General features: G+C 38.8%; 1 long non-coding RNA gene across 3 annotated transcripts in view; it reads left to right on the forward strand.

The window, feature by feature from the left end:
- LOC110348222 (uncharacterized) overlaps positions 1–14998 on the forward strand; it is a 32550-nt gene extending 17552 nt beyond the window's left edge. For 2 of the 3 annotated variants that reach the window (XR_015440963.1, XR_002393253.2), the window contains one exon: positions 11882–14998. This is a non-coding gene — a long non-coding RNA (uncharacterized LOC110348222). Of the gene's footprint in view, positions 1–11314; positions 11496–11881 lie in introns of all 3 variants that reach the window. The other variant, XR_015440964.1, reaches the window with a different exon arrangement.
- The last annotated feature ends 950 nt before the right edge of the window (positions 14999–15948 follow it).

The raw sequence follows: 15948 nt of genomic DNA on the forward strand, positions 1-15948 counted from the left end.
TCAGATGATGTGGGAGAGTGAAATCTCCATTTCTCCCCCAGATGCCAAACATCACATTTTCTAAGAAGAACACCTTCGATCAAGGGTGCCCTTTGCTCTGGAAATCTGCCAGGTCTTTTGATCAGGGACACTAGGGCATTGTAACTCTGCCTCTTTTAAAGGAGTTTTGATTAAGGAGAAAATGGTTTTATTTTGTTTTTTTAACCTATGTAATATAGTTTGAAGTTAGCAACTAGGAGCCAAGTGCCTTAACCATTTTCTGTAAAATACTGTACAGGGTAAATGTAAAGCCTTTTTTAAGCAGGGTGGGGAACTCTATCACTGTAGCTGAAATGAACAAGTCTGTTCTACTTTTTCAGCACCCAGCTCTGTAAGGGAATGTTTCCAATCACTGTTTTTACCTGCACAATTATGTAGGTGTGAGGAGAGGGGCTCTTTTCCTCCTGAATGATATTAATATAGTTTTTAAAAAATAGATTATGATAACGAACTAACCATGAGAACTCATTCATTGAATGATTCTTTCAATAAGCATTTCTGACAGGCTAATGTATTAATGTTAATGTAGAAGTTAACCTGTGACTTATTATTATTATTATTTTCTTGCTTAAGCAGACTTATTAGAAAATGGATGAAGTGATTGCATCTTTCATCCACAGAGGAAGGGCAACTAGACTTCTGGGTCTTGTGTATCAGAGCATTTTTGCACAAGTCTCCAATTTTCTTCCCCTCTTCTTTCCTTTTCTCATTTCTTTCTTCCTTCTGCCCCTCCTTCTTTTTCTCTTTTCCTCCCTCTCTTCCTCCATTAAATAAAAATTCTAGGGAAGCATTGTTTGGGGCTAAGGTCCTGCACCAGACCCCAACAAACTGGGCTAAAATATCAAAATGGAGGCATCATGCTAAAGTTCCACATCACCAAGCTAAAACAAGTTTTAAGTTGTTTATTTGACCTGAATCCAGGCCTGCAGAGAAAAGGACTATAGAGAAGTCAGGACAATAGGCTAAAGATCTCAAACAGACTAGTTTCAATTGGCATGATAATGGTTTTCTCTGCCTTAACCTTTACACACAGAAAAAAATAACTTGATGTTAACCAACGAGTTATTTCTCTATTATTCTGCTCCCTTTCACTGCCTCACAAGAAAAAGTAACTCTGAAATGGCCTGTTTTTTGTCTTTTGTTTCTTTTATTTTCCACTCTTTGCTGTTCATAATATGAACCCTCTTCTTTTGGTTCACTGGAAGGCTTGTATTTTTATGGAATTAAGGGGCGCCCAATGTTAGAGGTGAAAATAAAGCTGATTAAAGTTGTTGAGTGAATTGTAATTGTCTTTTGATATTTCCTTTCTTCCTTCTGAGGCAGGAGAATAGGGCGTGTCGGACTGGCTGGGGAGTAGGTATGACCTGTTAATTACAAAATCCCTGGACACGTGCGCCGAACAGTTCTCAAAGTACTGCATGTGAGCTTAATCAGAGAGTGCTGCCTTCAGTTCCTCTTTGGAGCATGTTTCCATAGGATGGCCTGGACCTGACATGGGCCCGAGGAGTGGGTGATATAAAAAATTGAGCTCTTTGCTACTGTGTTCTTTCATAGTAGTTCACCTGCATGCTGTAGAGTGCACTTCTTTTTCTACTTTCACTTGGCCCAAATTTGCTCTGCAGAGCCTGGTTTTTTTCCTACCTTTAATAATGTGCTTGTCTTGACCAATTCTTTGCTCAGAAATCACCTCTAGAAGAAGACTCTAGCACCTCAAATCCCAGTAACACTTCTTCTCCCCCTTCTTACTTCACTTCTTACTCTGAGACTGATGAGGATACTCAAATTCGATGACTTCTTTATTTAGTGCTTTTGGGGAGATTTTGAGGTCCTTGAAAGAGACGAGTCAGAAGTGTTCCTCAGTTAGTGCAGACCCGATCTGGCCACACTTGTACCTTCTAGAGTTGATGGCAACTCAGGAGGACTGTGGGCTCCTAGATGCTTTAGTGGTTGATTCCCACCTCTCTCCCCTGTGCTACCATTTTGAAAGCCATGGAAGAGATCTCTAGCAACTAGGTTATCAGGTAGAGAGGGCTGAAGCTCCACGGCCCTGCTACAGAAAGGCGAAACAATGTCCAGGGGTATCGAAGCTGACTGATGGCCTGAGAGCAAGTCCTTGTTTTCGTGGACTGCCTGACCCCATAGAAGAAGATGCTCCAGTAAATAAAGGAACAGTGCTGTTTTATCAACAATTGACAACTCTGCCATCCAAGAATAATAAAGATTATTTTAGAAAGGTAAAGAACTGTGGCACTTTCTTGCATCTGTATCGTGAGGCAATTTTTATTTGTGCAACACCATTATTAAGGTATTTCATTTTATTTTATTTTTTAGCTAGGCCTTATGCTAGGCAGATGAGAAAAACCATTGTCTTCCCCCAAGGGAATCAGAGTCTAGTGGGGAAGGCAGTCAAATAAATAGAATTCTAACATCATGGAGGCATTCTCTCGTAGTCCTGTGAGCGCGAGGTGTGATGGCCCAAAGGTGGGGCTGTGTCTGCTCAGCCCTTGGAGAACGGATATGTGGGAGAAGGGAGACTGGGCAGCTGAGAGCCAGGGACCAGCATTTGCAGAGCTATCTTTCAAAAAGAGGTGTGAGTTTCCTTGTCCATGAGATCAGGGCTGTCAGATGCCTAGTGACAAGAGTAGCTAGCTTCCCAAGGTCCTGGCTAATGAGCATCATCAGTTTAAAGACATATCAGATTAATCTCTGCCCAGTGAAATATAAACCTTACAGCTCACGAATGAATGACACCTGATAGAAGATTCTTCAAATTTGACAGTGGTACTAAAAGTGTGTATGACATGACCAATAATGGGTTGTGGAATGGAATTTCCTAATGATAATTTTCTAAATTATCATTAGGAAAAAACAAATTTGGATCAACACATTACAGGAAAAATCAGAATTATGTTTCCAGTCTCTCTGTAGAGGAAGATATTATAAAATGTTTTTAAAAGAAGAAACAACCAAAGACGATATAGCTGAAATTCAGAATATAAGCATTTACAGAGGTCTGTCAGATAATTACTACAACTGCTAGGTTGTTAATACAAGTCAATATACTTCTTATGTTTGTTTTTAGGGTTTTTGATATTTCTAGTATTTGTTAGCTTTTTAAAATTGCTATTTTTTTGCCTTCCCTTCTCATTTTGAATAAATATTTATTATTGACCTACTTCTGTGCTTATAATTTGGTATTATTATTCTTAAAAAGGACCACAAATTATGTAAGTGTCTGATCCCCCAAACCCACGTGAGCCACCAGGCAGGAGCAGTCCCAACAGAGGTAGTCTGGGCTGAGGCTGAGAGCCAAAAATAGGACCCTTTGTCTGTGCTCCCTGGAGCATCTTCTGTGTATCAAGGTTTGCAATGATTTAGCATTGAATTAGAACTGGAGTCACCAACAAATTGGTTCATGAGTTTTGGGCAGCACAGTATTGTTAGGAATTAGTGACTATCAGTGTTCGTAGGTGAGGCTTGCTCTCCACTGCTCATACACTGTCCCATTTCCATCTCTTACCACCTGGGTGACAGCTGAATTTGTGCTGTGTAGCCCACACAAGCACCTGGGTTGGAGCAATAGCTTCTTACAGAGTAGAGTGGTTTTGAGACTATAGCTCAGAACATTCTCCTCCTGAGTAGCATTGCTAGCAGATATGTGCTTCAATATTAATCTACCAGAGCACCATTCATCAATAGCTCTAGTATTTGAGTGCCTGGGTAAGGAAAGAACAAAAAGCTGTATTTTAGCTGTCAGTCATCTTTAGATAGTAGGGGAGCCTGTCGTGCTGGGTGTTGTGTGGACCTGTAATCCTGGGCAGAAAAAAATTGGAGGAATGCAGACTCTTTGAAGGAGAGATACTGCCTGTGAGGACAGCAGGACCAATCAGGGAATACCTTGGCAAGGGTATATTTGCATTTAGTTTCAGCCCTTAACTGCACTATATTTGGCAATTTAAGTTCCAAAGAAAATGCAATATTGCAGGTGTTCTCAGAATAACTACAGACTGAGAGCCAGTATGTTTTCGTTATGAAAGCAGCTAAAAATTTAATAACAAAGGACATGAATCCAAACAATTACATTGCTGTAAAATTCTGGCTGATGCACATAGGAAAAAGTCTTGTTGCCGTTTGCCAATCCACACCGAGAATTGATCTAACAAGAATGATGTATTTGGGCTAGCTCAGATCTTTCTTGATGTCAGACCCCAACCCCATAAAGCTCCTCATACTATTTTGCTTAGGGACATCCTTAAGAACTTAGCAGACTTTAGGTGTTATCACACCTTATATTATGCATAATAAAGTCTACATTATCTAAAATCAAACTACACACTATGCGAGGATTTTACAATTCTTATATCAAATTCTCGTAACAATCCTACACTCTTCATTTAATAAATGAAGAACCTAAGGCTCAGACAGGTTATTATGAAACAGGACCACACATTTATCAGCAGAGGTAGGACTAGAACTCAGGTCTGTCTGATTCTAAAAATCACAAACTGCTGCCTCAACATGACTCTTACATGGGCTAAAAGCTAAAGCCAATGAGTTCCAGTAAGCATGGCTGTTTTGAGGGCTTATGTTGCACCCAGTTGCAATCCATGGGACTCAAGTCATTACCAGTGAAGCTGGTTTATTGCATGTAGTCTAAGTTTTGTTACTAGGTTTGCACGGGTTGGCTGCTGGTCGCCATAATTTCAATGACTGACTATTCCTGAATATAGTTAACATTTTTCTTCCTAGAGAGACCTAGAGCACCAAGAATAGGGTCACTGAGCAATCTTGTGTATATCACTAGAGACTGCATCTTCCCCCACACCCCAGCGTCTAGAGATATGGGGGACCCAATCCTTTGTTATGGCTATTCTCTCATTACCACTTGGAAGAGATTTTGGGTACATGCTTATGGTTTTCTACATCAAACTCTTAGTCGAAGACTATGACTAGGATAGATACACTCACAGCTGTCTTAACATTTATTAGTATTTGTATATCTATATCTATATATCTATATCTATACATATCTATATCTATTTTTCTAGCTCGGTCTGCTGGATGGACCTAAAACAAAAACACCAAAGTAGTAATTAGTACTCAGACCTTGGTCAGATCTTGGTCTCTGATACCAATTTTAACTAAAAGAACAAGGGCACCTCAGAAAAATAGTTAAATCTAGGGCTAGAGCAGGGAATGTTCTAGAGGATCTGGAACACCTTATTATGCCAAAAAATAAGGATGTGTTAAAAAATAATGAGAGTGTGTTGTAAGGATAAGAGCTAAATTGAAATGGCTCCTTGCCAAAAGTTGAAACAATATTAATGTCAATATAAATAAAGATGGTATGACTATAATCCACTGGGAGAAGGGCCAGGGATTTAGCTCAATGGTGCCACCGCCTGCCTCATGAGCACAAGGTCCCGAGTTAGATCCCTGGTACCAAAGAAAAAAATGGAAACAAAGCTTTAAAAAAAAAAAAAAAAATCCACTGGGAGAAAATCAGGAATCTATGACTCTGTACTAATTTATTTTGTAAGAAGGTAACACAAATATGTAAATAAATGAAGGAAAAGAGAGCGCTTTCACTGTAGAAGGCTGAGTGGTAACTAGGGATGTGAAGGGATTGTTGGGTTAGAAGACCAGCATTTCTAGCTCATCCAGTCTACCCTTCTACTTAAAATTGGTTTGCACAAAAATCATCAAAGAGTATCAAAGGGGAAAATTTTGATGAGGATCATGATACTTTCACATTCACAAACTACGTCCCCAAACATTACTTAACAGTTTCACGGAAAATAATTATACGTAAACAATATAGAAATCAGACAATACCTTGAGTAGGTAAACAAAGTAAAACTACCAGTGAGAAGCAAATAAATACTATTTAGATCCAAAATGTGATACCATGAGCAGAATACAATATCACCTATGGAATATTCTGGCTAGAAGGTCAGATCCTAAATATAATTAGGAGGAAATTTCAGACAAACCTCAAATTAGGTATTTTCTCCTAGAAGAAAGAAGTAAGAAACTATGTAGTGAAATATCAATTTCATAGAAGAGAAGGGATGTCAATTAAAGGAGACTAAAGAAATATGATAAATACAGTACCTGATTCTAGGATGAATCTTTTTCTCCCAATTTTAATTTTTTTATCGGTACATTTTTGCAGTACTGAACAGAATGCTTACATTCCTCTTAGAGAGTGGCTAAATGTACACAGCGCAGCTTAATTTTTTGTCACTTCCCTCCCATCCTCCCCCGCTTCCATCCCTTTGTCCCCTTCCCCTTTGCAAAAGAGCTGTAGTGGGGCCTGGGTTTTAGCTCAGCGGTTTCACCACCTGCTGCGCAAGCACAAGGACCTGAGTTTGATCCCCGGTACCAAACAAACAAACAAACAAACAAACAAAAAAGATCTATAGTATCTCCCTACTTCCCATTACTTTTTGTTTTGATCTTTATTTATATTTTGAGTTTCTCATATCTGAGAAATCATGCATTATTTAAACTTGTAAGTTTGATTTATCTTTACTTAATATCATGGTGTCAAAGTGCATCCATTTTCCTACAAATGACTCAAGTTTATCATTCTTTACGGTTCTTTATTGTGCATAAATACCACATTTTCTTTATCCATTCATCTGTTGATGGACATATAGGCTGCTTCCAAGATTTAGCTATTACAAATCCTGCTTCTATAAACATGGGTACGCATGTATCACTGCAATATGATGTTGTTAACACTGTGGGAAGATACCCAGAAGAGGAATAGCTGGACCAGATGGAAATTCTAGCTTTGGGTTTTAGGGGGAATCTCCAAACTGATTTCCATAATTGCTGTATTAGTTTACATTCCCACCAACAATGCAGAAATGTTCTCCCCCTCACCTCACTGACTTGCCACTGATGATTGCCATTCTTTCTGGTGTCAGATGAAATCTCAGTATTGTTTTAATTGCATTTCTCTAAAGGCCAGAGTTATTGAATATTTTTTCATGTATTTATTGGCTATCTGTACTTCTGAGAAGTGGTTAAGTAATTTCAGTTGCTTATTTTTTGATTAAGTCTTTAATTTGGGGGATTCTACTTTTTTGAGTTCTTTGTATATTCTAGATATTAGTCTTTTGTCTGATGAGTACCTGGCAAAATCTTTTTTCCCATTCTTGTAGGTTGTTTCTTCACTCTTTTGGTTGTTTCCTTTGCTGTGCAGATGCCTTTTAATTTGATGTGACTCCATTTGTTGATTTTTGATGCTATTTCTTGTTCCACTGGAATTCTACTTAGAAAGTCCTTCTCTATGCCTATGTCTTCAAGATTTGTACCTATTGTATCTTCCAGCAGATTAAGTGTGTCTATTTTAACATTTAGATCTTTGATCCATTTTGATTTTAGTTTAGTACATAGTCAGATATAGGAGTCTAGATTCAATCTTCCGCATGTGGATAACTAGGCTGAGTCATGTACTGGAGAAATAAAAATGCTATAAAAGGCATTTTAGGTCCAATTGAAAAAGTTGTAATATAGATTTAGATTAAATTAAAATTGCATTTCAATGTTAATATTATATAATATCAGTTACCCACTGAATTAGGTCACTATGCTGAGATTATATAAAAGAATATCTTCTTAGGAAATGCACGCTGAATTACTTAAAGGTAAAAAGGCATGAAGTACTCAATTTTCATATGACTCAGGAAAAAACATTTTATAGAATATATATTGTATGTCATATAATATAAAATGTATATATATGTAGATAGGTAGGTAGAGATGAAATTATATGTGCAAATGGTAAACAAATACTATAAATATTGCCAGTAGGTATAGTTGAGCAAGGAATGTCAGTGTACTTTGTACTATTGATATTCTCACTAATTTTTGATAATTTTGAAAATATTTACAAATTAAAAACCTAGAGAGATGAGAGGAGACAGGAAGAGTCTGTACATCAGTGACTGTTAATTCAAAATCTGGCCATTTGCTAGCTACCTGATCTTCATCGAGTTTGTGTATTCCCTCTGTGTCTCTTTTTCCTTAACTAGAAAATTAAAATAGTAGTACTTGCCTCCTAGAGTTTTTGGAGAAAGGAGATAATGAAAATGTTTGTTATTATTGTCTTGGATGTCTTTTCACTGAAAAGATGCCCTGGACTCGGGAGATAATGTGGGAAGTAGAGTGAGACTTCGTGTTTGAACACAAACCGGGGCACCGAGCTAGGTGTTCAGGCCAAGATTTCAGCTGAAGGTGCATAAGTTTCCTCCAGAAGAGGAATGTTCCTGTCTTTCACATCTCACATTCAAAGGCTGGGACTAGAGCAGAAGTAATGGTAAAGAATGAGCATGCAAAAATACTCACTTTGAAATGAGAACTACTGGTGACCCAGGTGACCCATCCAGTCGATTTTGGAGGTTCTGAACCCTGGAGCTTTGGCTAGAAAATACATTTAGGGGACAGAATATTTCTCAATAGCAAAAGCAGCAGTGAAAAATAAAAGGTGATGTGAGGAAGTAGGACAGGTATAAATAAACCTAGTACAAGTTCTCCAGCAACAGAGGTTTCCTGGTGAAAAAGTCTGTGAGTTAACTGGATACTTACACGACAGCATCAGGCAAGAGGAGATGAAGTGTGTGGGGGACGCCGAAGGCCGATTCTATGCTGCCCACGTTGGTTTCCTAATTTGGGTAGTTTCTCTCACAAGCTCCTTATTTGAAGACAGCTTGGGCAGTGTTATGATTAGAAACATAATCCATTCCACATGTGCCCGGAGTTTCAGAGGCCCGAGTGCAGAGGTTTTACGGATAACTGCCAAGGTAGTGCTTGGAAAGCCACCACGCTCTGACCCTGGACAAGTCACAGTTTTCCTGGTCACTCTTGAGTAATGACTTAGTGGGGACCAGAGCAGGGGCTGCTCTTACTTCATGGTAGGACTGTGGAAGAGGAATTAGAAAAGAGAAGCTTTGGGTTGTGACTGAGGGAGATACAGGGTACAGGGAAGTAGGAAGAAATAGGAGCAGTGAGGGGGGTTTTTTGTTTCCTTTATCGTCCTCCTTGATCCTTTGCTTTATCCCTGAAATTTGCAGTCGGTGTGTTGCTTAACAGACCAGCCTGATCTTACCCTGCCACAGCAGTGTGGTGAGGAAGCGGGTCCAGCCTACAATTAAAATTTCCCAGTCTGGCCACTTACTAGCTGGGGACTTGGGAGGAATTAACCTCTCTGAATTTCAGTTTCACAGCTGCTAACTAGGGTGATTCTTTTTAAGGTTGTGAGGATGAAGATAGGTAATCTTCAGTGCTAGGACTAGGTCTGGCTAGGAACTGACCAGTGGGTAGTTGTTAGCATCATTATCCTTAGTGCCTGAGCAGAAGTCTGGCTTGCCCTTCCTAACAATGTCCTCTGGCCAGCACCTGGATTCTGTCACAGCCCTGTAATTATTAGTCAATTCTGGGAGGCCCAGCACATGGATAATGTATTACCCCCTTTCTTTGAGACCCTAACAGTCCTAATGCTAAAAACTTGCCTGCCCTTTAGCTTTCTGGAATAGCAAATCATGCTTAATCTGCTCATTCATTCCTAACATAACTGATATTTACATTTTGATGATATGTCCCTGCTTAAATTGTTATCTCGCTAAACATACTCACACCTGACTTACTCTCCCTTCTAGCCTTCTTGCTTCTTGAAGTCAAATCACTTCTGAGCAGATAACAAACTCAGAGCTGTTTGATAATATTATGTAAATAAATTGTTTACTTTCAAAGAAAAACACATCTTCCATGGTAGCTGTTTTCATGTTTTCCAGTTGAGCCTTAAGCCTTAATGATTTGAACAAGTTAGTTTCCATCTTCTTCTTATCCTGTATGATAATAGGAAGCATGGAGAGTTCTTGTGTGATTGGAAGTGTGATTTATTTTCCCGCTTATCAACCAGTAGTCAGAAACATAGCAATGAGAGAACTTGATTTAGAGTCAGAGATCTCAATTTGAGTCTTGGCTTTACCACTTACTAGTTCTACAATCTTAGTCAAGTAAATTCACCTCTCTCAGCCTCACTTTTATCTGGAAAATGGAGATAAAGCCCCTTGCACGCGGTACTGTTAACAATTAGAAATGGTAGTACAGAGGGTGTCATGGTAAACTGATGTGCATGCCAGCATTAGCTTAATTTATTGCATTTATTGATTTTCCACAGTGCAACTGAGGACTTTCAAAAAGTGGTAGGAAATATGATTTTTGTCTTCAGTCTATGTAAATATTTAAATTAGACACAGGGCATTTCTTATTTAGTCCCACCCTCTCCTGATGACTGTGGCATAAACATTTATGGTTTTCTATTAAGTTAATAAGAGAGCAGTATTTGTCTCTTTGAAAGGACACATGAGCCAAAAGCTAGGAGAACATTTTGTGCTCCAGGGAGAAAATGTGTCAGGGACAGCTGAGATAGTTCTCTTATTGTTCGCTTTATCCACCTGGATCATTTTTGTGCTGATACAGTAACATCATCACCACCAAAACTGGAAAAAAATGAATTATTGATAGCTCTGCATACACACGCTGGGTTCCAGGAAAGGTTTTTGAATAGCAAGGACTTGAGCTGAACTCTCCAAAGAAACAATCAAAGGTGGTTGGAACACAAAGGAAAGGAGACCTGTGGGGATCAGTTTCTAACTGCATTGTGGCCAAATGAATAATTCAAGAATATTGTTTTAGGTTAGATATCCTTTCCAGCAACTTTAAAAAAGTCTCTTTCTACCATGGTGGGATCATATAACTATTCAATATCATGTCAAGGTTTCTGTCTTTACTGTAATTCTGTATAAAGCAGCAAAGTAAATATGTGTTTCATGTGGATTTCGGTATAGTCATTAGATCAAATTGTTTATTACAGTCTCAACTGCTAAACACTGGAGAAGTGTTTTTGGATTCAAAACATATAATATTTTATTAAACTAATTTCCCGTCTTGGTTTTAGGCATCAGGATAAAGGATAAGGTTAGGAAAATAAGATTCTACGTGATACAGCCACTCACCAGACACTCTACAGATATTTAGTCCACTACACACTTCCTAATGTCAAGCATTTTATTTTCGTAGCCAATTATGCCATCAATGCCATCTTATGGCATTGTTTAGAAAGCTTTATTAAACTTATTTGGAATGTGATTTGTCTAAAAAGGACTTTTAGGCAACTTAAAAAAAGATATTCATACTAGATTAATAAACTAAGTATGTGTAAGATAGTAGAGGAAATTTTACTCATCAGGATTTCTCTTAGGGAGAACTGTGTCTAGAGTATATTGACAAGCTGCCCCACATGGAAAAAGAAGTCCCAAAGGCTTGGTTAAATAACCAAAGCTGATCCCTAAACTGCCATGCACATGCCAGGAAGAGAAATTTGTGTTGCTGCTTTTGAGATGGGAGGAAGGTGAGGCAAGAAACAGGAATTGATCACACAGGTGAGTTGAATTCCTAAATAATATAGGTTGCTCTGGTTGAGCTTTCCCTGTGACTCTACCATCCTCTAGCAATATGCAGTAATATAAATTTACCCAAATGATTGTTATTGTGGGTTTCTGGTGGTAACCAGTGATGGAAATGATTTTGTGTTGCCAGAGGGAGAAAAAGAGGATGCTGAGCTAGAGAAGTTTAAAGCTTCAACTGATATCTGGGTGACAGAGATATAGAAATTGAAAATGAAGCTTAAAAAACTTGTAGGAAATCAATTCACCAATAATTACAATTGTTAATGGCAGCCCACGATTTACTTATAAATATAGCTTGGAGTTCCTTAACACCATCACATAAAGGAAACATTTTCAATTATGTTATTTCTTGTTTTCAGAAAGGAAGATGGATGACATTCTCAACAGATTTTTAAAAATCCAACCTTAATTCTGCAAGGAGTTTCTCACACAAGCCTTTTCACAAAAGACCCCAAGTGACATAAGAAAAAAGTGCCTTCAAGACACCGGCATAGGAAAAAACTTTATGAACAAATCCTCAGTAGCACAGGAACTAGCACAAAGAATCAACAATTAGAATTTCATCTTATTAAAAAGCTTCTACACTGCAAAAGAAACCACCAACAGAGTTAAGAGACAACCTACAATGTGGGAAAAAATTTTTACCACCTGTTCCTCAGACAAAGGTCTACTATCTAGAATATATAGAGAACGGAAAAAAAAGGCCCCCCAAATATAAAGACCCAATTCAAAAATGGGCATCTGAAATGAACAGACATTTCTCAGACAAAGAAGTAAAAGCAGCAAATAAACATATGAAAAAATGTTCAACATCACTGGTCATGTGAGAGATGCAGATGAAAACAACACTGAGATTCCACCTCACCCCAGTAAGAATGGCTGCTATCAAGAAATCAACCAATAACAATTGCTGGCAGGGTTGTGGGGAGAAAGGAACCCTTCTTCATTGTTGGTGGGAGTGCAAACTGATGCAACCACTGTGGAAATCAATATGGAGATACCTCAAACAACTAGGATTGGAAGTCCCATTTGACCCAGATATTCCTCTGCTGGGTATCTTCCTAAAATAATTAAAAGAATCATACCACAGTGATACATGCTCACCCATGTTTATAGCAGCACAGTTTGTAATAGCCAAAGCTTGGAAACAGCCCAATTGCCCATCAACTGGAGAGTGGTTAAAGAAGATGCGGTTTTAAAAAAATAAAATGGAGTACTACTCAGCCATAAAGAAAGAGAAATGAGATATTTATGGCTAAGTGGATGCACATTGAGGCTATACTCTTAAGTGAAATAAATAGGACACACATGTGTAAATACCAAATAGTTTCTCTGGTGTAAAAAATTAAAAGTGTAAATAAGGATCAAAATGTATAATTGATATTGTGAAATAGGAAGAAACAATCCAAAGGAGTAGGGGAAGTGGGAAGGGTGGGGGAAAGAAAAGAAGGGAAAAGAAAAAAATACGAGAAAAGGAAACAAAGTCTTTGTAAATAGGGAAAGGTGGAGGGGGTGAAGGGAGGGCAGGGGAATGGGAAAAAATAAGAACCAAGATACATCATGTAAAGGTACAAGATCCCAATGATGAATGTAACTGTACTGTATACCTAAATGGACCAATAAACTTAATGAAAAAAAAAAAAGAAAAAGAAAAATGTGCCTTCAAAAGCACTTTTTCAGTCAAAGTCTAAGCAGATTCTATGTGAGTGATCCTTGAACTGCACTTGATTAAAGTCCAGATCATGGAAGGCAGAGCACAAGCCAGTGAAAGGTATTCTGAACTCATCTGGTCCATGTACGATACTGTCTGTTTGAACATATGTGGCTGGTGTTCCATCAGTCCATCCCAGTTGATCAGTCTAAGTCACTCAAGGTAATCCCATCCCTCTTGCCAATGACTCACTCAGGAAGGAGTCTGTGACCTAATTCTGGCCTCTGCAAAGTGAAGGGAGAAAACCCACTGCCTTCCTGTAGGAAATACAGGAAGAGGGCATCTCTCTCTTTTCGAGAGATACTGTGATCATGGATAGGATGCCATGGAATGAAGCCAGCATTGGCAATGACAGAGTGGGTATGTAGAAAAAACTCTGTCCGGGCTACTAACTCAGCTATGGAGACATTCTAATCCTATTCAAACCAATATATTTCCTTATTTGCAAAGTCAATTTGAGTTGAGAACTATTTTACCTGCAGTCAAAAGCGTCTTGAGTGGGGCACTTTTTTTTTGTACTGGGGCTCGAGCTCAGGACCTTTGGCTTTTGAGGCAAGCATGGTGCTACTGAGCTAAATCCCCAGCCCGAGTGATGAAATTTTTAATAACCTATCTTCATCTAAATGATAAAACAGTGACAACTATTATATGGAAACAAAAAAAAGTTAATGGGTGAGGTCGGGACCCAACCTTTGGCTTGTCTCACCAATCAGCCTAATCTTTCACCATTCTCCACTTCCTGCTATATTGTTGTTCTTTAGGAATGCCAAATTAGTTTTCTCTTTCCTGCAGACTGTCCTTTCCCCCAAACAGCTGTTTCAGTGTCTTAAGTGAGTGTGCCCGTGTGTGTACCTCCCTCTGACCCTATGCAGCAGCCTGCCAACATCTGCTCAGCCTTCCCTCTTTCAAGTTCATTCAGATACCACTTCCTCAGAGATATGGTGGGATGACTCCTTTGATACATACCTCCAACCCCTGCCTATTTAAAGTAACTGTAGTAGGGGGGTTCTAAAGGAATGCCAGTGATCCCTATTTTTGTGCATTCCCTCTCCTTTGCTGTGAACTAAACCTGGGACTCACAAGAATGGACAATAGCAAAGTTGATGCCCATTTCCAACATACATCACTTCCAAGATTATCCTAGAAAAATTATGGCTCTTATCTCCAGGACCCTTTCTCACTCGCTAACTCGCTCTGATCATCAATGACCAGAGGACCCTCGAATGTTTGTAGAGACGCTCATGTGGTGAGGAACTGAAGCCCGGAACAACCATGCCAGTGAGCTGGGAAACACATGTTTTTCAGATCTACAAAGAGACACTCAACTGAGCTTGGAAACTAGATGACCCCTGCTGCCCAGCTGAAATGCTAGATGAAATCATGGCTCTAACTGAAAGCTTGGCTGCAACCTTGTGAAAGATCATGACCCAGAGGCACCCAGCTAAGTCACACCTGGATTCTCAATCCAAAGAAACTGACATAAAAATGCTTGTATTTTGAGTCACTAAGTCTTGAGGTCATTTGTTCCTCAGTATAGGTAACAAATTAGGTATCTCTTCTCTGAGTTCCCACAGAAGTCTAAAGTTTCCTCATTATATCACCATCACTCCATGTTGTAATTAACTGGTTGTCTGCCTTGTGATGCTGTAAATTCTATGATAATAGGGACTTTGTTCATCCTGTGCACTTTGATATCTTTAGAAAATGACATCATTCTTATACATATGCTTACTCTCTCTGAATAAAGATAGAAGTTTGGGACTTGTAAGAATGTGGTTCAGACTTTACCATGGAAATAGAATATTGGATAAAGGAGATGAGGATCATAATGGTAATGAAATTAACACTAAATATTAAAATAATTATTAACCTGAGAATTATGCAAACAGATTGGGCACCATCCAAGTTGATATTAACAGATAGAATATCATTTTGAATACGAGACCCTGGCAATTGGCACTTATGTTATGATAACACCATCAATGAGGAGATGGGGCACCCACAGGTGTAAGAGCACTGGCCAGGGAAGCCAGGAATCAGAATTCTCAGCTCTGCCTTTGTCCTGGGAGCTCTGGACCCAGTGGGAGTGCCTGCCTGCCTGACCTTTGTTCAACTCAGTTTCTCAATGGTAGGGTGAAAGGAGGCATTGCATGTTCTTGAAGACTTCTTTAGCTCTAATAGTCTACTTTACATACAACTCCATTCTTTCTATAAACACTCACTTCAAGCTATTTCAGAGCAGAAGTCCCCAGTCTTTTGTTTTCCACCCCATCCTATTTAAAAGAATACACATGAGTGATTTTCAGCCTGCAGGGAGGAAGAGGATACATTATGTGACAGGCCTATTAGAATTTCTGGGTAACATGTGCAGTGTATAAAATTTCCTAGATGGCTCTGACCTGTTTGATATCCACCCACTTTTGGAAATCTCTGAGGTAATGCAAACTTTCAGGCCAGTAAATAAAGGTAAACAGACCAGAAATCCTGCTATCTGATAAAATAGCTGAAGTAGAACTACACTCTATATTCCGTAGAAGCTTAAAAAGTAGCTAAAAATAATCTACACAGAAAAATTTAACAAGGAACTTACACCACGTGTAGAATTATGGTCAGAATATGGATCTTAGAAACTCTACCACAATGTGTCTTGTTTTCCCAGGGAATGGGGTGTTTTATACATACAATCTTCTGAAACTGGTTATCTGTCATGTTTTG

Source organism: Heterocephalus glaber, unplaced genomic scaffold (assembly GCF_053883595.1).
Source record: "Heterocephalus glaber isolate CG9 unplaced genomic scaffold, H.glaber_assembly_v1.0 deba00001504, whole genome shotgun sequence".
Classification (NCBI taxonomy): domain Eukaryota; kingdom Metazoa; phylum Chordata; class Mammalia; order Rodentia; family Bathyergidae; genus Heterocephalus; species Heterocephalus glaber.